This window comes from Physeter macrocephalus, chromosome 5 (assembly GCF_002837175.3).
Source record: "Physeter macrocephalus isolate SW-GA chromosome 5, ASM283717v5, whole genome shotgun sequence".
In the NCBI taxonomy this organism is placed as follows: Eukaryota; Metazoa; Chordata; class Mammalia; order Artiodactyla; family Physeteridae; genus Physeter; species Physeter macrocephalus.
Window position 1 is genome coordinate 81,521,512 of NC_041218.1, and position 12,265 is coordinate 81,533,776.

The 12,265-nt window shown below is 34.4% G+C and overlaps 1 protein-coding gene across 1 annotated transcript in view; it reads left to right on the plus strand.

Annotated features, from left to right (window-relative positions):
• SEMA3A (semaphorin 3A) overlaps positions 1 to 12,265 on the plus strand; it is a 548,785-nt gene that overhangs the window by 161,293 nt on the left and 375,227 nt on the right. Inside the window, exon 2 of the mRNA XM_024129840.3 lies at positions 6,943 to 7,021. The gene's annotated coding sequence lies outside the window, so the exon portion shown is untranslated. The remainder of the gene's footprint in view (positions 1 to 6,942; positions 7,022 to 12,265) is intronic.

The window sequence follows — 12,265 nt, forward strand, 5'->3', positions numbered from 1 at the left end:
GCCATGGCTCACGGGCCCAGCCGCTCCGCGGCATGTGGGATCTTCCCGGACCGGGGCACGAACCCGCGTCCCCTGCATCGGCAGGCGGGCTCTCAACCACTGCGCCACCAGGGAAGCCCTGTGTCTCTCTTTCTGCTTTGCAAATAAGTTCATCTCTCTTTGAATGCTACTCTCTACCAGACATTGTTCTATTCACTGGGGATATAGTGACAAATAAAAAGCAAGTCCTTCTTCCCCAGAGGTTATATTTTAGCTGCATGCCTAATTTAATTTTACACCTAAAACATGGCCTGACATATTGGATACAATTTTTTTTAAAATAAATTTTATTTATTTATTTTTGGCTGCGTTGGGTCTTTGTTGCTGCACGCGGGCTTTCTCTAGCTGCCGTGAGGGGGGGCTACTCTTTTTTGCGGTGCACGTTTTCTCATTGCGGTGGCTTCTCTTGTTGTGGAGCACAGGCTGTAGGCACGCGGGCTTCAGTAGTTGTGGCACAGGGTCTCAGTAGTTGTGGTGCATGGGCTTAGTTGCTCCACGGCATGTGAGATCTTCCTGGACCAGGGCTCGAACCCGTGTCCCGCATATGCGTATGTGTTGTGAATATGTGTTATATATAATTTTATACAGTGCATATTAATGTAAATAATATATATATATATTAGGAGATATATGTGAATAAAAGTTTATAAGATGGAATTATTAATATGGGTAAACTAAAGTATTTAAGCTATAGGTGATTAGTTTTATAATAGTTAATAGAATTTATTTTATTGGGAGAAAACTGTTTTCAGTGTAATTTTTTAAAAGCTTTTAGGAATTATCTGTTAACCACTGGGGCTCTCTTCATGACCTTTTAATGACCTAAAACTGTCCCAAGTAATTTGTCCAGGCTGATTTAAAGTCACCTGAAAAGACACTAAGCAGTTTATTTAAGGTAACAATTATTCTGAAGGGTATTAAACTAAGGGCAAATATGCTAATTTTCTGTTACTTTGTAATCTCACTGAAGAATAAAAATAATAAAGGTTTTAGCTTTCAGGTCTCTATTCTAAACGTGAGATAATCAATGACACTTTGGGATTTAGAATTTGTTTACTGAAAGGATAGATGCCATGCAAATATTTTGATCAAATTATATTTATCTTCAGCCAGTGAAAGACTGGGTAATATGACCTGTTTTAGGTCATGTGAAGCCACACATGTCATATTTTTGTTTCAGTTGCCTCACTTCATATTACTTCAAATATATTAATTCTACCTTTATTCCTCATTTAGCATTTGTTTTTGTTTTAAAAATTTGATGTCTTTATAAATGTGCCCTTTCATTTCATTATCATTTTCTGTGATTTTTTTCTAACAATTTTTATGCATTTTTAGGGATACTTGCAGAGTAAAAGAATCTTAAATATAAAAAAGCTTTCAGTTTAATAATTAATAAGGCTGAGAGTTTACATTTAACAGGAATTTATTTGAATATTTCTTAATTTATAATTTGTATCTTTTTTCATATTTTAGAAGTCGTTCAATTTTTCACAACTTACATAATCTAGGACCTTGAAAGATGCATGTGTCTTCCATGAGCAATTTGCTGTATTTCCTAATGATATACCAGCCCCAGATATGTATACTCTAAATCTTGACTGTGTGTCTTTAATCCTCTGTTCAGAGACTTGGAACCCTGAACACCCCTATAGTCTGACTCAGATTTTTATATCTGTGTTTCCTAAGCATTCAGTACATATGACCATCATTATATTCATCATATTGAACTTCATCATTAACTTAGTTGTCTCTCAGTAAAATAAAAGATGGGAGACAGGAACGTATATTCTTTCATTGACTCAAATATATACATTCATTCAAATATATACATTCCCTTAAAATACATATTCATTGTATATATTTGTTGGTTTTTTAAAATTAATTTTTATTGGAGTATAGTTGCTTTACAATGTTGTGTTAGTTTCTGTTGTACATCAAAGTCAATCACTTATACGTATACATATATCCCCTCTTTTTTAGATTTCCTTCCCATTTAGGTCACCACTGAGCATTGAGTAGAGTTCCCTGTGCTATACAGTAGGTTCTCATTAGTTATCTGTTTTATACAGGGTAGTGTATATATGTCAATCCCAATCTCCCAATTCACCCTGCTCCCCCTCCCCCACTTGGTATCCATAAGTTTGTTCTCTACATCTGTGTCTCTATTTCTTTTTTCTTTTTTTTTTTTTTTTTTTTGTGGTACGCGGGCCTCTCACTGTTGTGGCCTCTCCCGTTGCGGAGCACAGGCTCCAGACGCGCAGGCTCAGCGGCCATGGCTCACGGGCCCAGCCGCTCCGCGGCATGTGGGATCTTCCCGGACCGGGGCACGAACCCGCGTCCCCTGCATCGGCAGGCGGGCTCTCAACCACTGCGCCACCAGGGAAGCCCTGTGTCTCTCTTTCTGCTTTGCAAATAAGTTCATCTCTCTTTGAATGCTACTCTCTACCAGACATTGTTCTATTCACTGGGGATATAGTGACAAATAAAAAGCAAGTCCTTCTTCCCCAGAGGTTATATTTTAGCTGCATGCCTAATTTAATTTTACACCTAAAACATGGCCTGACATATTGGATACAATTTTTTTTAAAATAAATTTTATTTATTTATTTTTGGCTGCGTTGGGTCTTTGTTGCTGCACGCGGGCTTTCTCTAGCTGCCGTGAGGGGGGGCTACTCTTTTTTGCGGTGCACGTTTTCTCATTGCGGTGGCTTCTCTTGTTGTGGAGCACAGGCTGTAGGCACGCGGGCTTCAGTAGTTGTGGCACAGGGTCTCAGTAGTTGTGGTGCATGGGCTTAGTTGCTCCACGGCATGTGAGATCTTCCTGGACCAGGGCTCGAACCCGTGTCCCCTGCATTGGCAGGCAGATTCTCAACCACTGCGCCACCAGGGTAGTCCTTGGATACATTTAATAAGTATTTTAATGTATTAATAAATAAGTAAAATATGGAATTTGTATAATTAAACATAATCTTTGAAGTTACTTAAATTTACACAGTTTAGAACAATTTAAACATTCAGAACAGACAACACATATCTTTAAGTTATTTGAAATATATCTACTAATTCTAATCAAAATCACTTTGAATTCTGCATCATAAATGAAATTAAATTTCACTTGATTAGTTTTAAATGTTTTCATATCTATTTCCCAAATCACCTCATCTTTTCATCCACTTTTGAGAAAGAGAAGGAGAGATGGAGGAAGGAAAGGAGAAAAATTGAAAGAGAGAGAGAGATTAAATTTGGAAAGAACTTTCCTAGAAATATAAAGAAAGTTTTAAGTCTTTGCAATAAATTTGCTATGTTATTTTTAAAGAAAATGATCAATGCAAGTTTTAATTCAGCTGACTCCTAGTAAATCATTGCTTAATGAAAACAAGAACAGCAGAAAGTAAAACGTTACATTTGTTCTTAGTACATCCCGGTAGGAACTAGCAGACATCAGATTTGTCAATGTCACAACTTCCTTAGAGTTTCCAGGAGAATACCAGGATCAAAGAAAAGAAATAGATAAGATAAAGAGTTACAATCTCTTTGCAATAGGAGTTTCCCATTTAAGTTTTACTTGTTACTATCATTTTAGAACAAGTTGAAAGTATGCTGGTTAGAAATGTTTACCTGACACTAATGGAACCTCTTCTGACAGGTATTTTATTGAAAAATTACATGGTGTGAATGGAAAAAAGAACTGTCAGGTTGGATCAGATATTCTGTATCTGCAGGTGCTTACTTGGCTCATATAATCTTCCCAAAGATATGTGGAAAACCTCACCTGTTCCAGAAGCTTCTCTATTTTCTCAGAGAAGAGGCACATTTTCATTCTGTCAAACAAGTATTTAATCATAGTTTAAACAATATCTTATGTGTTAGAGTAAATTTTTTTGACCAACATGATGGTTCCATGGTGGTCAGTTTGATATAGAGATAAATGAAGTAATAAAACTTCCATTGTGTAAGCAATTTTAATTATTTTATCTGTAGTTGGGTTTTTTCTTTCTTTTTTTTTTGGTTGTTTGTTTCATTTTACAATATTTTGATTTGACCACTGTATTGTTATTAACTAGAAAATTGTGTTTGTGGCCTAGATTTTACCAATTTTTATAGTACATTTTTTTACCAGTTCAAATTTATTTACAGTTATAACCATATTATATTTTGCCTCTCCATTTCCTTCAAGTCACTCCTCCCTCACTCCTTAGTCACTGACTTTATTGCCTTTTCCTGGCCTCAGGACCTTTGTATTTATTGCTCCTTTGGTCGTAAATACTCTTTCCCAAGATATGCACATGGCTTCTTCCTTCAGACCTAAGGTAAAATGTCACCAACTCAGAGAGGACTTCCCTGATCATCCCAAGCAAATTAATACCCCCCCACCTTCTATCCTTTTGTTTTATAGCACATAACATTGCCTGACATTTTATTACACGTTTGTATGTTATTTGGCTTATTGTTTGTATAAAATTTAAGTACCTTAAGGCCAGGCACTTTAATTATTTGTCACTACTGCCTAAAATATTGTCTGGCACATAGTAAATACTCAATAAATATTTATTGAATTAATAAAAAATGTCTACATGGTTTATGAACAATCAGTCCAGTTAAAGTTTATGAAGCTGTTCACGAAATAGTTAAAACTTTTGTAACATCAGGATAAGAGGAAATTCAAAGACATAAAAAGCAGAAGACCTTATATTTGGAACAAAACTTCCCTTTCTTGAGGCTTCCAGTAGTGAAATTCAGGCGATCAGAATGTTGAAATATTCTGACCCACCCCTCTGCAGGCCTTTAAGTGTTCATATGCAGAATATTCAACCACATGTTAGGTATGACCACCATCAGCTGGGCTCAAGAGACTGGCAATGCCCTCAAAGTAAGTTGACCTCTAGACTGGCCATTAGAATTTCTTCTGCACAAGCCAAAGTGAAGCCCACATGTGGTATACGTTCCTCACGTACAGGCCATTACTGATGGAGGTCAGGGAAGAAAGATTCCCCCTATGTTAGTCTAAAGGTGTCCATCCGAAATCAAGAGGAATTCACACATCATTTGCTGTATCACACAGCACTATTATCAAGGGTCAAGTGGTCACCCTAAAGCCCTGAACACGCCTGACAAAACCTCACAACCATCCCTTTGCCCTCACTGACGTGCACAGCCTCATCCCTGTGGTTTGACTTGGGAAAATGAGGATTTGACTTATCATGCCTGTTTTCTCCTGTTATGTCAGTAACCAGAACTTTCAAGTCATCGCTGATTCTCAAGGCTCTAATTCTCATCTTCAAATTCTGTCTGTCTCCTGATGCTCTTTCACCATGCTCTCTGGAACTCACCACCCAGGCCTCTTTATTTTCACTTGTTTATGTGTGTTTTCTTCTTCTCTCTAAATGAAGCCTGGTTCTTCCCATGACACTGCGTCTCATGCCCGCTTTCAAGAGAGTGCTATAGTCCTGTCACATCACTTAAATCGCTGGGATTGGAGGTAGGGTAATGTTCTGTCACTCTTCAGTGGCACTTCCAGTGTAGTCTCCTTCTTCCTCCCTAAATTCCCTAGCTGTGATCTCATGACATTGGTAGGTATCACCTGATACTCCTCTTTGTAGAAGTCTTCCACCAACCTCTGGTCATTTCCCCTCTTCTTTTAAGATTTTAGCTTTAGCTTACTGTTACTCTCTCCAACTTCTTTCTTTCCATACAGTATGGTAATTTTAACATTCAAAGAGATGACTCTTAAAAACAATAGTCTCTCAGTTACTTGACTCCTCTCCTGCAAAGATCTCATTTTCCATCATGAAACAATTTCACCACCTTGTAATGTACGTGTACAAGGAATATTGAACATGGTATTGACATTTGAGTTTCAATGTGTGCATATATATTTAGGGTAGTAAATTTTCTGTTTTTTATCTATATACCTATCATAAATCCTTTGCTTAAATCAACTCTTAAGTTATCCCTAATACTATCACATAGTAAGGGATCCAAAGAAGCATGTGGGATAATGTGTTCTACATTTCTGAAAAAAATATTATTATAGAAATAGTCTATATTTCCCAAAAATGTACAGTAAAAGAAACAGGATTGGAAATAACTGTGAGAACACTACTTCTGTATTACTGTAGTTTTTATTGACAAATAAGATTAATATTGTTTAATAAGGCTAACACTTAGCTAATGAATCTCCATTACATTCTCTTTTTTTTGAGATAATATGAGGTTTTTGGCCCAGATTTGAATTGTCTTTATTTTGTTTTCTACATTGTTTTTATTATTTATTCAAATATGAAATAGTGAAAGACTAATGTTACAAAGCATCTATTTTAGTAAAATAAAACTATTCAAAGCATATTTTAAATTTCATATTTAAAAAGATTCAGTTATTTAAAATTTATATTTACTTTACATATATGCCATATTTTCTTTATTTGGGAAAAAAGAAAAAGCTTTTGTTAAAATGAAATCCTGTTACTTGCTAGCAGTGCCATGAAATTACTTCTCAGCTGCTTTGTCACTTTGAGCCTTTCATCATCAGTAGTGAAAAATGTTAATGACATTATAGCATTAGGGACAAATCAATAGAGCATGTTAGAGTTTCAACTAACTCTCAAATAAATCAGCTATTCTTTAGCAGAGTCAGAGACTAAAGAGTGAATTATTTCAAAGTACCTCAAATCCAATTAGTGATTACAAATTGTCATTTGTTTGAAGGAGCCAGAGTGAAAAGGTTGTCAAATTCAGTGTCTGCCTCCCATAATACCTTTTCCCTTCGTACATTACATTTTCCAATGCAAGGAATTAAAGTGGTTTGAAAAAAATTTATACTGACTTTTAAGCACCTGTTAATTAACAGCTAATTGTTTTATTTACATTGAATTCTAAGAATGACCTTGTTTATTTTTATAGGGTACTTACTGTGTCAGGTACTTAAACAGTTGGACTGAACAAATGTACCTCAGGAATTAAGAATTCTTCCTGGAAAGAGGTAAGAGATTTGAAAATAGGCACATGTTTGTATGTTAATAAGTTTTGGTGAAAACTTAGACTTATTAGTACATTTCTTTGGCACATAATTTAGAAGGTAATTTCTAAAAATTAAGGGCACTTTCTGTTTTCACTTGTATAGTCTTCTATTCTGTGGAATGATTTGGTTATATGAGAGGGCTCCAACATTAAAAAAAAAAAACAAACCAATAGTGTTTATGGAAGCCACATTACCACTTTAAAATGTCAAAATCTGGATTGCTACTTTTTGCTCTTCTTTCTTTCTTTTTATAAAAAGTTTGTTATACTTAGGAATTAGACTGGGTTTTCCATGTTCCCTGGGAGCCACAGAGCAGAGGTAGATGGTGTGTGGGCAGATTGCCATCCAGAAAGATCCTTTGGCTAGCCTGCCCCTTCTACATTTCCTGGACCACATACGGTTACTATCAACTCGAAGCCATTCAAAAGTTTAAGTGCCAAACACAGAAGAAGGAGTCAGTTTTTAATGTGTTATGCTGTCTTAATTTTGACCTCAGATGTGGGAGACTGAAATATCACCTTTAAAATAAAATATGGTTAGGAAATCTGAATGTATGCTTATTACTTTTTTAAAAACCCTCTTTAACTGTGATTGTTGCTCAAGACTCATTTCATTGTATGAAGTAGGAAGAAAATTAACCAGCATTAGGCTTACCATTCCCACTGTATTATATATATTGCTATTAGAAGGAATGAACAAAGGAGTGAAAATATACACTAAACATCTATGAGTAGTGTATGGGGTTGGTAATGAAAAAAAATTAAGTGTTTTTTCCCTTATGGGTCTTTGAGTAGAATAAAATTCACTTATCAATTTTAGTTTAATTTTTATTTTAGTAAAACTAAAGATTTTCTAATTTTATTGAGTCCCTTTGGATTTAACTAGATGATTATTCCTACTTAATGTGAACAACTACTTTTTTCCCTAGGTTTTTTTCATATTTAGTGTTAAGAAAAATAATTTTATGAAAAGTATTTATGTTATAATTGCTATATGGAAGCTTCACTTATATATGCAAATCATTTACCACATAAGGTGGAAATTCACTGACTTGAGGTGTACATTGGAATTGTTAAAGTTAATATCAAGTCAATATGGATTTTAAAGTTTTTATAGGGGATATATCTCATATCTTTAGTATTGGTAGGGCAATAAAGACTTCAAAATATGGCTTCTGTACTGCCAGTTCTCTAATACATATGTATGCATATATACATGCGTGTCAACATCTGTATGCATATGTATATATATTCATTTTCAGCTAGATTAATTTTTAGCCTTCCACAATACTAATTTCCTGGACGATATTTTCCATTAGTGCATCATGTACATAAACAGTAAACATTTGCTTTCTTTTTCAGCAAATAAGAACCTTCCGATCTTCCCATTACAATTGCCTCATAGGACACAAATAAAGGAGGCATGGTTCACAAAGTAAATTTCCTGGGTCCTAATTAAAACCTGTCTCAAATTTATGAAGGCCAAAGTCATATATAGACTTGATTTCTATGTCATTGCCATCATCATCTTTAATGTACACTTGACAGTCAAGCCAGTTTTTCAAAATTAATTTGTAAAAACATCAGCAGTCCATATGGATGAGTCTTAAATCACTGAATGCAATTAACAATGTACACATTGGATTGAAATGAGACAGTGACTGGTTGTCAACTCATGAATATTTATAAAAGCATAGTAAATTCACCAAAAATGTGATGAAATTTACTTCCAGGTATTGCATCTAATAGAACTATTTGCAGAATTGAACTTACGATTCTAGGCTTTGAGTGACACAAATACAAACTAGGGTAGATAAATATCAGTTTGTTGGGAAATGCGATCTGGCCATCCCAAAGTGGGAGGCCTGAGACCTGTTTTTTATCAATATCCATTTCAGTGACAGTGCTACTTTTTCCCTTATTTTCTCCTTTTATTTTTTCTTTTTTAAACGGAAGCAACCTGAAGGAGAATATCTGCATGTAAATTTATTTAAAATATTTAATATAAATAATTATTTTAAAGAGTAGAGAATCAGTGTATTTTTTTTGTCCCGCTAATTCTATTATTTAATGGCTTATTTGCTTAGGGAATAAGATCCTTGGCATTTTTTTCCTCTCCTGAATCTGAAAACAGTTCTGCAAATATAGACTGTTTCCTAGGCATGGCTTCATATAAGTTTGATTCTAAACAAATTCTAGATTGAATATATACAAATACCTTACTAGGAAGCTCATGACAAAAATTTTAAGCATCCATTAAAAAAGTAGAAGTCAATTAAAGGAGACTGTAGTTAAGAAAAAGATGTGCTGATTTTGGAAGAGAGGAATATGAGATAAAATTCCACATTAATAAAAAAGAAAAATTAAAAAGGTGTGGATAAGAAGAAAGAAGAAGATACAAATCAGAGTGCTAAGGAGATTAAGAGTAGTATATATAATTTGTTATTCATTCAAAGTTCATTCTCTTATGACTACTGAATAACTTTGGTCTGTTTTGTAGGAAGTTCTCATATACTAGAATGAAATTATATTTTAGACTCACATAGTTCTAGATTTTCAAGCTGAATTACTGTGTGGCCTTGAGAAAATTACCTTGCTTTTATCTAATTTTCTCATTTATATGTTGGGACTAACAATACCTAATTTTACTTGCTTACTTTTTTTTGCTTACATTTTTTACATATTTTGAAACACTTTATGATTTATTTTAAAACTTGAATTTTGAAATGTACAGTATAGTTTTCCCTTTCTTTGAATACTTTTCAAAGTACTTTTTTATTTACCTTATCTTTCAAAAGAGTTCTACTTTTTTCATGGATATTTAAGTATGTCATTTTTCTACTCTAGATCATAAGCTTTTTTAAGGTGAAAAATATTTTTTATTCTATATGGCTCCCCCCCCCACCAATTTAAGGAACAGACAATATTTATTTAGTGAGTGACTGAAGGAAAGAGTATGAACCTTTTTATATAAATAAGTTGTTGGTGAATTGAGTTAAAACAAAACCATTTAAAACATTTAAAATTCTCTAAAGGATGTCAATATTTAACAGATAAAGGCTTTTAAAAAAATGATGAATAACTCAAAATGTTCCTGTATTAATTTACCTGTTATTTAATTTTGATTGTTGAATAGGTTCTCTTAGCTTATAGCATATTAGTATTTCAATATTTAATATTGAATAGTATTTCAATATTGAATATTGAATAATATTCAATGTTCACTTCTAAGTTTTATCAAGGAATTAAAATATTTTTTTTCCTTATCAGAGAAGTCCTTAGACATTTTTTAAAGAAAAAGAGAAAGGTGGGCTAAGAAAATCATGCTGGAACTGAGCTCCTACTTAGTTGTAGTGACAAGAATCTTGGTGACCTGGTCAACTAGGAAGCTCTTACCTCATTACCCTGGCCACATATTAGTGCCCACAGAGTCAGAAGGAATACTTAGAGGCATGGCTTTCCTCCTGAGGGAATCTAGTACATTCCTACCTTCCTCTGCACTCAGTGAGGGTGGGATCGGAGCGGCCACGAGTAGGAGAGGAATGTTACCTACCTCTTTAAAAAACTTCATTGTCTGCATGTTTGCACAAAGTCTGCTTCAGATTCAGACTGAGTCATTTATTTTTCTGGCTAATAATTCCTTCTTTCCCTAAACTGTGATTTTTTTCTTCTATCTTTGATAATCTGTGCTAAATGATTTTAGGTCCGCAGAATTTCTGAGCCTGCAGGGACTTAGGAGATCATTTTATTGTTTACATAAGGAAACCAAGGCCAAGAAAAATTTAATACAAATTACAGAGACTAAGAACGTAAACTCCAAACTCTCATTCTACAGTTCTTTTATTTATATCATCATATCTTGCTTCCAAAATACTGCTTTTGCTGGATTTTCTTCCTTATTCATTTTGGGATTGTCTGTTGACAGTTTCCATTATTTATCAGCATTGTCTTCAACTGCAATTGATATTTGTGTGAACAAAATAAAGAGGTGACATTCTCTTCTTTCACAAAGAGAAGTCTGTCAGTGGGTGGAAATAACTGAGCAAAGAAGACTGGGTAATAAGAGAAAGACATATGTACTACACTACCTCAAGGAACAACACTTTCGGGGGAATGGAATTTTATGGCTGGTTAAATATATGTCTCTATATCTGTGTCTACATATATATATATAAATATATGTCTATATATATAAATATATGTCTATATATATATAAATATTTGCCTATATATATGGCAAAATGCTACATAGAACCTTTGTCTCTGTTAAACTCTTTGAGATGTGTACAACTTCTTTGGGTGAAGGCTCTCTGTCAGTTTATTTTTCCCTTACTAACTTTACTGAGGGAATAATTTAGGTAATAGAAACTGCACCCGGTTTAGAGGGCTCAATTCTATGAGTTTTGACATTGCTGTACACCCATGAAACCACCTGCACAAGCAAGGTATAGAGTATTTCTCCACCCTGACAAGATTCCTTGTGACCTTTTACTTTTTTTGTACTATGCATTAGTTTGCATTTTATATGAAATAAGTATACATATTTGTGTGTATTTTTTTTACTTAGCATAGTGGTTTAGAGATTTACTTGTTTGTATCAGGAGTTCATTTATTTTTATTGCTGAACAGTATTCCATTGAATGGATACACATTTGTTTATTCACTTGATGGTGGATATTTAGTTGTCTTTAACTTTTGACTTTTCTTAATTTTCTCTGAGCATTTGTGTGCAAGCCTTTGTGTGGACTGTGTTTTCATTTCTCCTGGAAAAATATGGAGGATTGGAATATCAGAGTTATTGGGTAGGTGTATGTTTAATTTTTTAAGAAATGAAAAACAGTTTTCCAGAGTGGTTGTACCATTTGGCACTCACCTGATCAGTGTATGAGAATTCCCATTGCTCTGTGTCATGCGTCTGCAAACTGTAGTTCTTGAGCCAAATTCAGCTGTACTTATAAAGTAGTAGTGGAGGAGAGGGTGTGGAGAAAAGGGAACACTCTTGCACTGTTGGTGGGAACGTAAATTGATACAGCCATTATGGAGAACAGTATGGAGGTTCCTTAAAAAACTACAAATAGAACTACCATACAACACAGCAATCCCACTACTGGGCATGTACCCTGAGGAAACCATAATTCAAAAAGAGTCATGTACCACAATGTTCATTGCAGCTCTATTTACAATAGCCAGGACATGGAAGCAACCT